Below are 14,010 nucleotides of genomic sequence, written 5' to 3' on the forward strand. Positions count from 1 at the left end.
GGGTCAGTTCTATTGTTTGGTGGTACTTTTGGATTAAAGTGAATGTAAAACATACCGTATTTATCGGCGTATAACATGCATTTTTTAGACAAAAATTTTTAGCCTAAAGTCTATCTGCGTGTTATACGCTCATAAGTCGCTGCAGTTCAATGATTTAAAGCGGGCGCTTTGACCCCTTAACGACCACGGACGTAAATGTACTTCCCGCACAAGGACGTACATTTACGTCCTGTGTATGACCGCGAGCATCGGAAGGGTGCTCGCGTCATACACAGCAGGTTTCGGCTGCTAGCAGCACCCGGGGACCCGCCGGTAATGGCCGACATCCACGATCGCGCGGATGTCGGCCATTAACCCCTCCGATGCCGTGATCAATACAGATCACGGCTTCTGCGGCATTGCGGTACTTTGATTGGATGATTGGATCGCCCGCAGCGCTGCCGCGGGGATACGATCATCCAGCATGACAGCCGGAGGTCCCCTTACCTAGCTCCGGCCGTCTCCCGGGGTCTTCTGCAATGGTCTCAGATCGAGCAGACCAGGGCAGAGCAGAAGATCACCGATAATACTGAGCAGTGCTGTGTCCTATGCATAGCACTGCACAGTATTAGCAATCAAATGATTGCTATAGATAGTCCCCTATGGGGACATAAAAAGTGTAAAAAAAAAGTTGAAAAATTTAAAAATAAAAAGTAAAAAAAAATAGAAAAATCCCCTCCCCTAATAAAAATTAAAATTGTCCGTTTTTCCCATTTTACCCCCAAAAAGCACAATTTTTTTAAAATAAACATATTTGGTATCGCCGCGTGCGTAAATGTCCGAACTATCAAAATATAATGTTAATCATCCTGTATGGTGAATGGCATAAACATAAAAAATTTAAAAATTCCACAAATGCTGCTTTTTTGTCACATTTTATTTAAAAAAAAATAATAAAAAATGATCTAAAAGTTTTATATATGCAAATGGGGTATCTAAAAAAAAGTACAGATGACGGTGCAAAAAATGAGCCCTCATACCGCCCTATATACGGAAAAATGAAAAAGTTATAGGTGGTCAAAATAAGGCGATTTTATATTACTGTTTTTGTACAAAAAGTTTTAGATTTTTTTTAAGCGGTACAAAAATATAAAAGTATTTAGCCATGGGTGTCATTTTAATCATATTGACCCACAAAATAAAGAACACCTATCATTTTTACCGTAAAGTGTGAAAACAAAACCCTCCAAAATGTGCAAAATTTTGGTTTTCATTAAAATTTCCTCAATAAATTTTTTTGGGGGGGAGTTTGCCGTACATTTTATGGTAAAATGAGAGGTTTCATTACAAATTAAAATTGGTAACGCAAAAAACAAGCCCTTATATGGGTCTGTACATGGAAATATAAAGGAGTTATGGATTTTAGAAGACGAGGAGGAAAAAAACGAAAACGCAAAAATAAAATTGGCCTGTTCCTTGAGGTGAAAATGGGCTTGGTCATTAAGGGGTTAAATCAATGAACTGCAGTGGCTTTTGCAGGTCCAGAGACCTGCCGTTGCTGCCGGCTTCTCTGCCCCTGCCTATCCTGGGGTCCAGAGACTGCCGCGCCGTTGCCCCATTACCTCCCCCATCCCCCCCCCCCCCCCCCCCGGTTTTTCTGACCCCGCAGAAGCCCCCAGGAAAGGCAGTGGGAGAGAGCCCATCGCTGCCCGCTTCTCTCCCCCTGCCTTTCCTGGGGTCTAGAGCCCTGCTGCCGCCGCTTCTCTCCCCCTGGCTATCGGCACTGCTGCCCCATTACCTCCCCATCCCCGATTTTATGATTACCTGTTGCCGGGGTCGGGTCCGCGCTGCTTCTGGCTCCGGTCTGCGCTGCTTCTGGCTACAGTCCACGGTGCTTCTGGCTCCTGTGTGGCGTCTATGTGTCGTTGCTATGCGCTGCGAGGCGCAATGACGAGTGACACAACGTCACTCGTCATTGCGTAGCAACGACGCATAGACGCCACACCGGAGCCAGAAGCACCGCGGACTAGAGCCAGAAGCAGTGCGGACCCGACCCCGGCAACAGGTAATTATAAAACTGGGGATGGGATAGGCAATGGGGCAGCGGCGCCGATAGCCAGGGGAAGAAAAGCGGTGGCAGCAGGACTCTAGACCCCAGGAAAGGCAGGGGAAGAGAAGCGGGCAGCGACGGCCTCTCTCCCCCTGCTTTTCCTGGGGGCTTCTGTGGGGTGGTCAGAAACTTTTTTTTACCCAAATATCCTTGGTAAAATGAAGGTACGGTAGTTGTTTTTTTTAACTGATTAACACCAGATAGCGAAACATGTTTTTTTTTTCAAATCTATTCCTAATTTCTGATTATTTCTGAGTTTTTCATTAACCCCTTAAGGACTCAGGGTTTTTCCGTTTTTGCACTTTTGTTTTTTCCTCCTTACCTTTGAAAAATCATAACCCTTTCAATTTTGCACCTAAAATTCCATATTATGGCTAATGTTTTGCGCCACCAATTTTACTTTGCAGTGACATTAGTCATTTTACCAAAAAATCCACGGCGAAATGGAAAAAAAACTAATCGTGCAATTTAATTTTTGGGGGCTTCGTTTCTACGCAGTGCATTTTTTCCGGTAAAAATGAAAATGTTTCTTTATTCCGTAGGTCCATACAATTAAAATGATACTTTACTTATATAGGTTTGATTTTGTCTTACTTCTGGAAAAAATCATAACTACATGCATAAAAATTAACACGTTTAAAATTGTCATCTTTTGACCACTATAATTTTTTTATTTTTCTGCGTACGGGGTGGTATGAGGGCTAATTTTTTTGCTCCGTGATCTGAAGTTTTTAGTGGTACTATTGTATTGATCAGACATTTTAATCGCTTTTTATTCATTTTTTCATGATATAAAAAGTGACCAAAAATACACTCTTTTGGACTTTGGAATTTTCTTGCGCGCATGCCATTGACCAAGCGGTTTAATTAACTATATATTTTTATTTTTCGGACATTTACGCACGCGGCGACACCACATATGTTTATTTTTATCATTATTTAAACAATTTTTTTTTTAAATGGGAAAAGGGGGTGATTTTTATTAGGTAAAGGGGTTAAATGATCTTTATTCACTATTTTTCACACTTTTATTTGCAATGTTATAGCCCCCTCTAGTGGCTATAACACTGCACACACTGATCTTCTACACAGATCACTGCCATGAATTAACATGGCAATGATCAGTGTTATTGGCGGTCGATTGCTCAAGCCTGGATTTCAGGCTTGGAGCAATCAATCGCAGATCAGACATGCCGGAGGCAGGTAACGAATCCTCCGCTCACGTTCTAGCTGATTGGGACATTGTGATTTCACCGCGATGTTCTTGATCAGCCCGACTCAGATGCCAGGAGTGTATTTGTTACTTTAGACGCTGTGATCAACTTTGAATGTCGTGCCTAAAGGGTTAATAGCGAGCGGCACAATGATTGGTGCCGCACGCTATTAGCCCAGGGTCCCGGCTTTCATTAGCCACCAGGACCGACCCACTATGACGCAGGGTCACAGCGTACCCCCTGTGTCCTTAAGAGGTTAAGTAATTAAATTATTATAGGCCATCCATATTGTCTGCTTTTAACTGCATTTAGAGATATGATTTACAACAAGCTCTATGGATATAGGCACAATACTTTGTAGCAGACTATCTTCACTTGTTTGGGAGAAATTTCTAGGCATGCTCTGTGATCTGTGCATAGGTAATTATGCAGGGAGGAGGAAGCTGAGCTTTGAGCATGACTTTGAGTGGTCCGATTTTATGTGAGGCCTCCTTCACACCACATTTTGAGTATGTGGCATTTCGAGGAAAATTTAAAAAAACAGCTGCTGCTGTATGCCCATCAGACCCGCGACACATCCCTTTCATTTGAATGAGCTGGATGGAGAGAGATAGTGACTCAGTCGGCTCATTTTTGGACCTTATCCGGTTTTGCTACCAGGCTAAAGACTGTGGTCTGCCACGCTGGTGGCTGTATCCCCAAAATGTGGTGGGAATACACCCTCTATATACCGGTGTCACATTTTACTTTACACCTGCCTGTCATAGTAAGGAGGAGGGATGTTTACAGAGCTTATTTTAAGGTTTAGTGGCCAGAATAAAACATTTCAGGATTTAATTTTTTATTTTATAGATACTAGAAAGAAAAACTTAAAAAAAAAGTCAAAAATATGTTTAACATTTAAAGTTTTTGGAAACAGCAGGTCATTTTCTGATGAAACATTATCTTTAAAGTGATCCTTTAGTCCTCCCCTAACAAAGGCTTATTTATCTACAACTACCTCATAATTATATTTTTCTCTGTAGTCCTTTAGCAGCTTTTACTGGATGGGAAAATTGTCATTCATACTGCCGGCAGTAAAATAATAAAGAGGTACATACCTTTCGTCGCTCCCCCAGTGCCTCCAGTGACCCGCTCGGGCCTCCGCCGCGATCCTCTTCCTGGTTGCCGGTCGTCGGTGAGCCATACTGCACTCACCCAATCACCAGCTGCATCGAAATCCAGGAGAATAAACATGGAGTGGGTACAAGATGTTAATTTAGTTTGAGGACCAGACTCTTGTATTGGAATGGGAATATTAAAGAGGACCTGTTACGCCGAGCGCTCCGGGTCCCCGCTCCTCCCCGGAGCGCTCGCTACACTCCTCTCACTGCAGCGCTCCGGTCGGTTCCACGGACCCGGGGCGCTGCGATACCGCCTCTGGCCGGGATGCGATTCGCGATGCGGGTAGCGCCCGCTCGCGATGCGCACCCCGGCTCCCGTACCTGACTCGCTCTCCGTCAGTTCTGTCCCGGCGCGCGCGGCCCCGCTCCCTAGGGCGCGCGCGCGCCGGGTCTTTGCGATTTAAAGGGCCACTGCGCCGCTGATTGGCGCAGTGGTTCCAATTAGTGTTTACACCTGTGCACTTCCCTATATCACCTCACTTCCCCTTCACTCCCTCGCCGGATCTTGTTGCCTTAGTGCCAGTGAAAGCGTTTCCTTGTGTGTTCCTAGCCTGTGTTCCAGACCTCCTGCCGTTGCCCCTGACTACGATCCTTGCTGCCTGCCCCGACCTTCTGCTACGTCCGACCTTGCTTCTGTCTACTCCCTTGTACCGCGCCTATCTTCAGCAGCCAGAGAGGTTGAGCCGTTGCTAGGGGATACGACCTGGTCACTACCGCCGCAGCAAGACCATCCCGCTTTGCGGCGGGCTCTGGTGAAAACCAGTAGTGACTTAGAACCGATCCTCTAGCACGGTCCACGCCAATCCCTCTCTGGCACAGAGGATCCACTACCTGCCAGCCGGCATCGTGACAGTAGATCCGGCCATGGATCCCGCTGAAATTCCTCTGCCAGTTGTCGCTGACCTCACCACGGTGGTCGCCCAGCAGTCACAACAGATTGCGCAACAAGGCCAACAGCTGTCTCAACTGACTGTTATGCTACAACAGTTACTACCACAGCTCCAGCAACCATCTCCTCCGCCAGCTCCTGTACCTCCTCCGCAGCGAGTGGCCGCTTCTGGACTACGACTATCCTTGCCGGATAAATTTGATGGGGACTCTAAGTTTTGCCGTGGCTTCCTTTCCCAATGTTCATTACACTTGGAGATGATGTCGGACCAGTTCCCCACTGAAAGGTCTAAGGTGGCTTTCGTAGTCAGCCTGCTGTCTGGAAAAGCCCTGGCTTGGGCCACACCGCTCTGGGACCGCAATGACCCCGTCACTGCCTCTGTACACTCCTTCTTCTCGGAAATTCGAAGTGTCTTTGAGGAACCTGCCCGAGCCTCTTCTGCTGAGACTGCCCTGTTGAACCTGGTCCAGGGTAATTCTTCCGTTGGCGAGTATGCCGTACAATTCCGTACTCTTGCTTCTGAATTATCCTGGAACAATGAGGCCCTCTGCGCGACCTTTAAAAAAGGCCTATCCAGCAACATTAAAGATGTTCTGGCCGCACGAGAAATGCCTGCTAATCTTCATGAACTTATTCACCTAGCCACTCGCATTGACATGCGTTTTTCCGAAAGGCGTCAGGAGCTCCGCCAAGATATGGACTCTGTTCGCACGAGGCGTTTCTTCTCCTCGGCTCCTCTCTCCTCTGGTTCCCTGCAATCTGTTCCTGTGCCTCCCGCCGTGGAGGCTATGCAGGTCGACCGGTCTCGCCTGACATCTCAAGAGAGGACACGACGCCGCATGGAGAACCTCTGCCTGTACTGTGCTAGTACCGAACACTTCCTGAGGGATTGTCCTATCCGCCCTCCCCGCCTGGAAAGACGTACCCTGACTCCGCACAAAGGTGAGACAATCCTTGATGTCCACTCTGCTTCTCCACGTCTTACTGTGCCTGTGCGGATGTCTGCCTCTGCCTTCTCCTTCTCTTCTGTGGCCTTCTTGGACTCTGGATCTGCAGGAAATTTTATTTTGGCCTCTCTCGTCAACAGGTTCAACATCCCAGTGACCAGTCTCACCAGACCCCTTTACATCAATTGTATAAACAATGAAAGATTGGACTGTTCCATACGTTTCCGCACGGAGCCCCTTCTAATGAGCATCGGATCTCATCACGAGAGGATTGAACTTTTGGTCCTCCCCAATTGCACCTCGGAAATTCTCCTTGGACTTCCCTGGCTTCAACTTCATTCCCCAACCCTGGATTGGTCCACTGGGGAGATCAAGAGTTGGGGGCCCTCTTGTTCCAAGGACTGTCTAAAACCGGTTCCCAGTAACCCTTGCCGTAACTCTGTGCTTCCTCCAGTAACCGGTCTCCCTAAGGCCTATATGGACTTCGCGGATGTTTTCTGCAAAAAACAAGCGGAGACTCTACCTCCTCACAGGCCTTATGATTGTCCTATCGACCTTCTCCCGGGCACTACTCCACCCCGGGGCAGAATTTATCCTCTCTCTGCCCCAGAGACTCTTGCCATGTCTGAATACGTCCAGGAGAATCTAAAAAAGGGCTTTATCCGTAAATCCTCCTCTCCTGCCGGAGCCGGATTTTTCTTTGTGTCCAAAAAAGATGGCTCTCTACGTCCTTGCATTGACTACCGCGGACTTAATAAAATCACGGTTAAGAACCGCTACCCCTTACCCCTCATCTCTGAACTCTTTGATCGCCTCCAAGGTGCCCACATCTTTACTAAATTGGACTTAAGAGGCGCCTATAACCTCATCCGCATCAGAGAGGGGGATGAGTGGAAAACAGCATTTAACACCAGAGATGGACACTTTGAGTATCTGGTCATGCCCTTTGGCCTGTGCAACGCCCCTGCTGTCTTCCAAGACTTTGTTAATGAAATTTTTCGTGATCTGTTATACTCCTGTGTTGTTGTATATCTTGATGATATCCTAATTTTTTCGGCCAATCTAGAAGAACACCGCCAGCATGTCCGTATGGTTCTTCAGAGACTTCGTGACAATCAACTCTATGCTAAAATTGAAAAATGTCTGTTTGAATGCCAATCTCTTCCTTTTCTAGGATACTTGGTCTCTGGCCAGGGACTACAAATGGATCCAGATAAACTCTCTGCCGTCTTAGATTGGCCACGCCCCTCCGGACTCCGTGCCATCCAACGTTTTTTGGGGTTCGCCAATTATTACAGGCAATTTATTCCACATTTTTCTACCATTGTGGCTCCTATTGTGGCTTTAACCAAAAAAAATGCCGATCCCAAGTCTTGGCCTCCTCAAGCGGAAGACGCCTTTAAACGACTCAAGTCTGCCTTCTCTTCGGCTCCCGTGCTCTCCAGACCTGACCCATCTAAACCCTTCCTATTGGAGGTTGATGCCTCCTCAGTGGGAGCTGGAGCTGTCCTTCTACAAAAAAACTCTTCCGGGCATGCTGTTACTTGTGGGTTTTTTTCTAGGACCTTCTCTCCGGCGGAGAGGAACTACTCCATCGGGGATCGAGAGCTTCTAGCCATTAAATTAGCACTTGAGGAATGGAGGCATCTGCTGGAGGGATCAAGATTTCCAGTTATTATTTACACCGATCACAAGAACCTCTCATACCTCGAGTCTGCCCAACGGCTGAATCCTCGTCAGGCCAGGTGGTCTCTGTTCTTTGCCCGATTTAATTTTGAAATTCACTTTCGGCCTGCTGATAAGAACATTAGGGCCGATGCTCTCTCTCGTTCCTCAGATGCTTCTGAAATTGAACTCTCTCCTCAACACATCATTCCTCCTGACTGCCTGATTTCCACTTCTCCAGCCTCCATCAGACAAACTCCTCCAGGAAAAACCTTTGTTTCTCCACGCCAACGCCTCGGAATCCTCAAATGGGGTCACTCCTCCCATCTCGCAGGTCATGCGGGCATCAAGAAATCTGTGCAACTCATCTCTCGCTTCTATTGGTGGCCGACTCTAGAGACTGATGTGGTGGACTTTGTGCGAGCCTGCACTATCTGTGCCCGGGATAAGACTCCTCGCCAGAAGCCCGCTGGTTTTCTTCTTCCTCTGCCTGTTCCCGAACAACCTTGGTCTCTGATTGGTATGGATTTTATTACTGACTTACCCCCATCCCATGGCAACACTGTTATTTGGGTGGTCGTTGATCGATTCTCCAAAATGGCACATTTCATCCCTCTTCCTGGTCTTCCTTCAGCGCCTCAGTTGGCTAAACAATTTTTTGTACACATTTTTCGTCTTCACGGGTTGCCTACGCAGATCGTCTCGGATAGAGGCGTCCAATTTGTGTCTAAATTCTGGAGGGCTCTCTGTAAACAACTCAAGATTAAATTAAATTTTTCTTCTGCATACCATCCTCAATCCAATGGACAAGTAGAAAGAATTAACCAGATCTTGGGTGACTATTTACGACATTTTGTTTCCTCCCGCCAGGATGACTGGGCAGATCTTCTACCTTGGGCCGAATTCTCGTATAATTTCAGAATCTCTGAATCTTCCTCCAAATCCCCGTTTTTCGTGGTGTACGGCCGTCACCCTCTTCCCCCCCTCCCTACCCCCTTGCCCTCTGGTCTGCCCGCTGTGGATGAAATTTCTCGTGATCTTTCCATCATATGGAGAGAGACCCAAAATTCTCTCTTACAGGCTTCTTCACGCATGAAGAGATTCGCGGATAAGAAAAGAAGAGCTCCTCCCATTTTTTCCCCTGGAGACAAGGTATGGCTCTCCGCCAAATATGTCCGCTTCCGTGTCCCTAGCTATAAGTTGGGACCACGCTATCTTGGTCCTTTCAAGATTTTGCGCCAGATTAATCCTGTCTCTTACAAACTTCTTCTTCCTCCTTCTCTTCGTATTCCTAATGCCTTTCATGTTTCTCTTCTTAAACCACTTATCATTAACCGTTTCTCTCCCAAATCTGTTCCCCCCACTCCTGTCTCCGGCTCCTCGGACATCTTCTCCGTCAGAGAAATTTTAGCATCTAAAAAGGTCAGAGGGAAAACCTTCTTTTTAGTGGATTGGGAGGGTTGTGGTCCAGAAGAGAGGTCCTGGGAACCTGAGGACAATATCCTGGACAAAAGTCTGGTCCTCAGGTTCTCAGGCTCCAAGAAGAGGGGGAGACCCAAGGGGGGGGGTACTGTTACGCCGAGCGCTCCGGGTCCCCGCTCCTCCCCGGAGCGCTCGCTACACTCCTCTCACTGCAGCGCTCCGGTCGGTTCCACGGACCCGGGGCGCTGCGATACCGCCTCTGGCCGGGATGCGATTCGCGATGCGGGTAGCGCCCGCTCGCGATGCGCACCCCGGCTCCCGTACCTGACTCGCTCTCCGTCAGTTCTGTCCCGGCGCGCGCGGCCCCGCTCCCTAGGGCGCGCGCGCGCCGGGTCTTTGCGATTTAAAGGGCCACTGCGCCGCTGATTGGCGCAGTGGTTCCAATTAGTGTTTACACCTGTGCACTTCCCTATATCACCTCACTTCCCCTTCACTCCCTCGCCGGATCTTGTTGCCTTAGTGCCAGTGAAAGCGTTTCCTTGTGTGTTCCTAGCCTGTGTTCCAGACCTCCTGCCGTTGCCCCTGACTACGATCCTTGCTGCCTGCCCCGACCTTCTGCTACGTCCGACCTTGCTTCTGTCTACTCCCTTGTACCGCGCCTATCTTCAGCAGCCAGAGAGGTTGAGCCGTTGCTAGGGGATACGACCTGGTCACTACCGCCGCAGCAAGACCATCCCGCTTTGCGGCGGGCTCTGGTGAAAACCAGTAGTGACTTAGAACCGATCCTCTAGCACGGTCCACGCCAATCCCTCTCTGGCACAGAGGATCCACTACCTGCCAGCCGGCATCGTGACAGGACCTCTTTAGAAACCTTTTTCTCTCATCCATGAGGAGCCACCACTCCAGAGAATTGTGAGCTTATTTTTTTGAACCTACTTTCCCTTTTTTTCTGTTTCTTAGCACCATTAATGTTGATGCTGATATGCTTAAGATGAGTGCATAGATCAGTTCTCAATAGGGAGAATGCTTGGGTTCTGCTCCATTCACAATCCATAGACTGCAATGATGTCCATGAACTGGTAACACTGCTCAGTTGTTCAACAGCGGTAACTACCCAATTGTCAATCTATACATATTTGGAGATGAAATAAAATGTGCAGATAGCTAGGAAATGGTGGAAAACCATGGCGGGGGAATAGAAAAAAACATCATAGTTAATGTATGATACAAATGATGACAGCTTATGATAGCTCAAGATGTTTGAAGGCGCCATAGTTGCTCTTTGATACAGTTGCATGCACTTAGCCATTGCAGATATTGAGCAGAGAATAATGTAAATAGGGTGGATAGTTAACAAAAAAATGGAGTGTAGATATCTGCAATCAAGTCAAGTTGTGTATGGGCCCTAAAATATAACCATGAAGAAGAAATGGTGACTTAAAATAACCATGTAACATAGATTTTGAAAAATAAATGTATGCTTCAGGATCTGGCACATTAATATCTGGCACATTAACCTTAACCCATTAGACAGACTTTTCCTTAAAGGGATATTCCGGGCAAAAACATTTTATCCCCTATCCAAAGGATAGGGGATAAGATGTCTGATCGCGGGGGGCCCGCTGCTGGGACCCTTCCCACCACGCGATCTCCCTGCAGTATCCGCATTCTATGCGGGAGCTGCGTCTCCAGTTTCGGAAACCTATGGGCAGGCCCGTCGCTACAGAACAGGCAAACCAAGCAATTGCTTGGGGCCCCGAGCTGGCTGGGAGTTGTAGTTTTGCAACCTCTGTAGGCATCCTGGTTGGGAAACACTGATCTGTTCTATCTGTGTGTGTATGATGCATGTACAGTATGTAATGTGTACAGTATGTTGTGTGTGTATGAAGCATGTATAGTATGTATGTATGATGCATGTACAGTATGTAATGTGTACAGTGTGTGTGTGTATGAAGCATTCATGTACAGTATGTAATGTGTACAGTATGTGTGTGTGTATGAAGCATGTACAGTATGTAATGTGTACAGTGTGTGTGTATGAAGCATGTACAGTATGTAATGTGGACAGTGTGTGTGTGTATGATGCATGTATAGTATGTAATGTGTACAGTGTGTTTGTGTGTATGAAGCATGTACAGTATGTAATGTGTACAGTTTTTGTGTATGAAGCATTCATGTACAGTATGTAATGTGTACAGTATGTGTGTGTATGAAGCATGAATAGTATGTAATGTGTACAGTGTGTGTATGAAGCATTCATGTACAGTATGTAATGTGTACAGTATGTTGTGACCCTTCCCCCCCACATGTACAGTATGTAATGTGTACAGTGTGTGTATGAAGCATGCATGTACAGTATGTAATGTGTACAGTATGTGTATGTGTGTATGATGCATGTACAGTATGTAATGTGTACAGTGTGTTGTGTGTGTGTGAAGCATTCATGTACAGTATGTAATGTGTACAGTATGTGTGTGTATGAAGCATGTATAGTATGTAATGTGTACAGTATGTGTGTATGATGCATGTACAGTATGTTATGTGTACAGTATGTTGTGTGTGTGTATGAAGCATGTATAGTATGTAATGTGTACAGTATGTTATGTGTGTGTATGAAGCATGTATAGTATGTAATGTGTACAGTGTGTTGTGTGTGTATGATGCATGTACAGTATGTAATGTGTACAGTGTGTGTGTATGATGCATGTACAGTATGTAATGTGTACAGTGTGTGTGTATGATGCATGTACAGTATGTAATGTGTACAGTGTGTTGTGTGTGTATGAAGCATTCATGTACAGAATGTAATGTGTACAGTATGTTGTATGAGTGTATGATGCATGTACAGTATGTAATGTGTACAGTATGTTGTGTGTGTGTATGATGCATATACAGTATGTAATGTGTACAGTATGTGTGTGTATGATGCATGTACAGTATGTAATGTGTAAAGTATGTTGCGTGTGTGTATGAAGCATGTATAGTAAGTAATGTGTACAGTGTGTTGTGTGTGTGTATGAAACATGTATAGTATGTAATGTGTACAGTATGTTGTGTGTGTATGAAGCATGTACAGTATGTAATGTGTACAGTATGTGTATGTATGATGCATTCATGTAGAGTATGTTGTGTTAGTGTATGATGCATGTACAGTATGTAATGTGTACAGTATGTGTGTGTATGATGCATGTACAGTATGTAATGTGTAAAGTATGTTGCGTGTGTGTGTATGAAGCATGTATAGTATGTAATGTGTACAGTGTGTTGTGTGTGTGTATGAAACATGTACAGTATGTAATGTGTACAGTATGTTGTGTGTGTGTATGAAGCATGTACAGTATGTAATGTGTACAGTATGTGTGTGTATGAAGCATTCATATACAGTATGTTGTGTGTGTGTATGATGCATGTACAGTATGTAATGTGTACAGTATGTTGTGTGTGTGTATGATGCATGCACAGTATGTAATGTGTACACTATGTTGTGTGTATGATGCATGTACAGTATGTAATGTGTACAGTATGTTGTGTGTATGATGCATGTACAGTATGTAATGTGTACAGTATGTTGTGTGTATGATGCATGTGCAGTATGTAATGTGTACTGTATGTTGTGTGTATGATGCATGTACAGTATGTAATGTGTACAGTATGTGTGTGTATGAAGCATTCATGTACAGTATGTAATGTGTACAGTATGTGTGTGTATGATGCATGTACAGTATGTAATGTGTACAGTATGTTGTGTGTATGATGAATGCACAGTATGTAATGTGTACAGTATGTTGTGTGTGTATGAAGCATTCATGTACAGTATGTAATGTGTACAGTATGTTGTGTGTATGATGCATGTACAGTATGTAATGTGTACAGTATGTGTGTTGTGTGTATGATGCATGTACAGTATGTAATGTGTACAGTATGTTGTGTGTGTATGAAGCATTCATGTACTGTATGTAATGTGTACAGTATGCTGTGTGTATGATGCATGCACAGTATGTAATGTGTACAGTATGTGTGTGTGTATGAAGCATGCATGTACAGTATGTAATGTGTACAGTATGTTGTGTGTGTATGAAGCATTCATGTACAGTATGTAATGTGTACAGTATGTTGTGTGTATGATGCATGCACAGTATGTAATGTGTACAGTATGTAGTGTGTGTGTGTATGAAGCATTCATGTACAGTATGTAATGTATACAGTATGTTGTGTGTGTATGAAGCATTCATGTAGAGTATGTAATGCGTACAGTATGTTGTGTGTATGATGCATGCACAGTATGTAATGTGTACAGTATGTGTGTGTATGAAGCATGCATGTACAGTATGTAATGTGTACAGTATGTGTGTGTATGAAGCATGCATGTACAGTATGTAATGTGTACAGTATGTTGTGTGTATGAAGCATGCATGTACAGTATGTAATGTGTATTGTGTGTGCATATAATGCATGCAGTGGTGGATCCAGGGGGGGAAACGGGGCAATTGCCCCGTCCCGTGCATGCGCCCATTGGAAAGCAACGCGGAGGAGTGGAGCAGTGAACAGGACATGCCCTGGCCAGCATGGTAAGTGACCAGCGGCACATCAGCTTCAGTGCTCCGACCACCGCTCCTCCAGT

The sequence above is a fragment of the Hyla sarda genome, chromosome 10, assembly GCF_029499605.1.
Source record: "Hyla sarda isolate aHylSar1 chromosome 10, aHylSar1.hap1, whole genome shotgun sequence".
Lineage (NCBI taxonomy): Eukaryota > Metazoa > Chordata > Amphibia > Anura > Hylidae > Hyla > Hyla sarda.